The following is a 3,862-nucleotide window of genomic DNA, read 5'->3' on the forward strand; positions in this document are numbered from 1 at the left end:
CTTGTAATATCATATGACCTAATGCATTCGTCAATTTGACACGTCGTTTAACATGCACTTGCTTTCTCGGTTTGAACTGACGCGAGAGTCTTTTATTGAATGCCGATGCTACATCTAAGTTGTGTCCTACTATACGTTGTTCATTTACAATCGGCCCGAGCACTTTATTGAAGAGCATTTTAGTAACTGATGATTATCACGCCGATTGTTCTGTTCGACAATTATATGTAATATTATTTGTAATGACTCAAGCTATGTAAAGCAAATTTAAAAGAAAATTAGGTTTTGTTATTAATGGGTAACATGTATCGGCGTGCCTTTGGGGTAAGACCGACTCGCATGCCGTGACGACATGACGCTCACATAATCCGTCACGCTCTTTGTCCTCTTGTGTGTGGAACCTTTAAGCTAAAATAAACATAAACTTAACTTAAACTTGATATGTATCGTTCCATTCAAACCAAATTACATCAAATAATTATAAATTGTAGCCTATGAGTTATTGTTGTGTATTCTATGTTACTGTAAAATTTCATCAAAATTCGTCCAGTAGTTTTTTTTTTACATGCATACATCCATACTCACAAACATTCGAATATAAAGTGTCAATAGGTTATTACTATAATAATAACGATATAACTATAACAATAATATATACTACTAGCTGTACCCGCGATCTTGTACGCGTTTGAATTTACCTAACAAAAATAAATATGTATTGTAGCCTAAGTTACTCCCTATTATGTCAGTTATTTGCCAGTGAAAGTACCGTTAAAATTGGTCCAGCCGTTCCAGAGATTAGCCGGAACAAACAGAAAGACTGATGGATTATTTCTTTTAAATCTCGTTAGACTTTTGTCACACATGAGGTTTTTAGTAAATACTTGAACAAGTCGTCGCTGAACACAGATTTATGCATCGTGACGCTGCAATGCAAACAATCCCGAACAAGTACTTAGTACTGCTATATATTATGTGCCTAAGAAACTTTGTCTCAGCCTCTCATCACGGGGAACGTCACGTCGTCACTCCCAAGTTCGGTTATAATAAATTCAATGGCACATTGTTCATTACTTCGCCGTTTGTTTTCGTTATGCTTACGTTATAATTTGATTTGTTTCGAACCAATATTTAACTTATGAATAATAACGTGAGCAATATTTAAATACTTGCGAATAAACTTGTATAATATTTATATTGTAACTACGGGTTTTCTTTAAACACGTACCTAACTTTACGAATAAAACTTTATATTAAATATCTTTAAATTCGCGAAATTTTGTTTATTTTAAACATTAAATTGTCTTTATATAGAAAAAACTTATGCACGTGTATAATGTAACTGAACTTCTATGAATCTACTTAAACGAATATCTCTTTGTGTGTTTGTGTGGACTCCTGTAAATATTATTTGTTTATGACATCACTTTAAGCCTCTCAAATTATCAGTGTTTCTATATTAATATAGTGAATAAAATTCCGCATACATTTTTATCTTTGCCTCTTCGTAAATTCAAATCGTCATCAAAAAACATGACTTTGTATTTTTTAATGTTGAAAAAGAGTAACTACTGAGTTTCTTGTCGGTTCTTCTCGGTAGAATCTACTTTCCGGACCGGTGGTAGCTACTTAATTGTTAATTGACGATTCAAAAGTGCTTGTAAAAGCCCACTTGAATAAAGTTTATTTTGATTTTTGATTGTGCATGTAACATGCATATAAACTTCTTCTTGAATTAATCTATCTATAAAAAAACCGCATCAAAATCTGTTGTGTAATTTTAAAGATTTAAGCTTACATAGGGGCAGCCAGCGATAAGACACTTTGTTTTATACTACGTAATGATAATGATGACTATAAATCTGATGAGGACCCCGATATGATATTATGTGTTGATAACTTTTCGATCTAAGAGAATATGTTTCCGATACAAATGTCCCGAGTCACAATACTTTATTCTTCACGACGCATACAAATGAATAATACACACAGGACTCATGTGAGACTCACGTTATGAAAGAAAAAGATATTTTTTTCTCCCATCTTTATAGAAAAACTTTCGCACCGTATTTTATTAATTTTTCGCAACTTTCAAATGTAGAACCTCTATGTATTCGCTAGTGGAATTCTTTTTACGGCAATAATTTTATATTTTGTTTCGGAATAAAACATTAGTTTCGCTTGCTATGTATTGTTTTATACGATCTAATATCCGGCGTGTCTGGTGTTTTATGCCTAGTGTACATTTATGGTAATGTAGTGTACTGGTTGACTTATCGTAAAACTGTTGTTAATATTGTTCTTTGTAAAGTAAAGTAACAGTTTGTAAATTTCCCACTGCTGGGTTAAGGCCTCCTCTTCCATTAAGGAGAGGGTTTGGAAAATATTCCACCACATTTGCGGGTTGGTGGAATGCACATGTGGCAGAATTTTGACGAAATTAGACACATGTAGATTTCCTCACGATGTTTACCTTCACCGCCGAGCACGAGATGAATTATAAAGACAAATTAAGCACATATATGTTTAGTGGTGCTTGCCAGGGTTTGAACCCGCCATCATCGGTTAAGATGCACGCGTTCTAACCACTGGGCCATCTCAGCTCCTATCATCCTCCTCCTTGTTCTTTGCTGTTATATACAATTTAATTGAAATATTTTTAAATAGAAGACATGTTCGTCCTTAGATTTATTTATATGATTCATATGAATTGATGAATAATTTCCTATTCCAATGGAAGCAGGAAAAAAGTTAAAACAAACCTTAGGTTACGTATTTCATGCGATTTACAGCATTCAGATTTCAGCTATATTTTTTATGACTATGTGTTTATAATATAATATTTTTATTTATATTACAACACTATTACACTTATCTACTTATTTCCAATTTAATTTTACTTCCAAAATTTTGATAACAATTTCGTCTACGATCAAAACGTCATTCTTTCGCAAATTCATAGACAATATCATAGAATAATCAAGCTCTCGACGAACGATAATGCGTCAGTGTGCTATCAAATTTTGTTGATTTGGCTTTTTTCTTCGCATGCTTATAATTGACAAATTCCATACGAAGAAGCCTCACAAGCCAGCTACTTAACCCATTCGAATTTATTATCAAAATTAGTGGTACGTAAATAAGTCGTCTAATTTTTGAATTCCCAACAAATTCAAGATTTAGGTAAGCTGTTAGTACAGTCGTGGATCGTAAAACAGTCGTGTGCCTTGGATGCTATCGGCGGCGCTCAGAGACGCGTAATGTAATAAAGTTTATCTCGAGGTTTATTAGTCCATAACGGGGCTGGCGTTGTATCACTTAATGAGATAAGCCCTGGTGATTAAGGGGTGTGCCTGATTTTTTAATTTCAACCCTTTTACATGATTTTCCACTCCAGAAATTAACTGTTTTACTTCAATATTTTTACATACGAGTATTCGACGAGTATTGAAATTAATTTAATGCCATTTATAACTAAAAGCTCGGGCTTAACACTCAGCTCTGTAGAGATATTCTGTAGACACATACTCGAAATCAATCGCATAATATGTTTTTTTTTAAATTAGTTTGTTAACTCCCAAACGTTCCTCTTGATGGTAAGTAGTGAACATCGCCAAAATTAGTATAATTAGAATAAATATTTTGGTTATTCTTGAAATGTTTTGTTTGCTAGCTCTTTAGAGCTATGCCTTGGGTTTTGTAGTGGTTTTTACAACCATTTGGTTAATTTATCTGTTCAGGATTTATGGATTTTATTAATAGAGCAAATCATGTTATTGTCACTCGCAGCGTCGCTCGCGTTTTATACGTTGTGAGGTTTTAGTATTAAAAAGTAGCCTGTGTCCTTCTTTAAGGTTCAAGT

The sequence above is a fragment of the Vanessa cardui genome, chromosome 7 (assembly GCF_905220365.1).
Source record: "Vanessa cardui chromosome 7, ilVanCard2.1, whole genome shotgun sequence".
Lineage (NCBI taxonomy): Eukaryota > Metazoa > Arthropoda > Insecta > Lepidoptera > Nymphalidae > Vanessa > Vanessa cardui.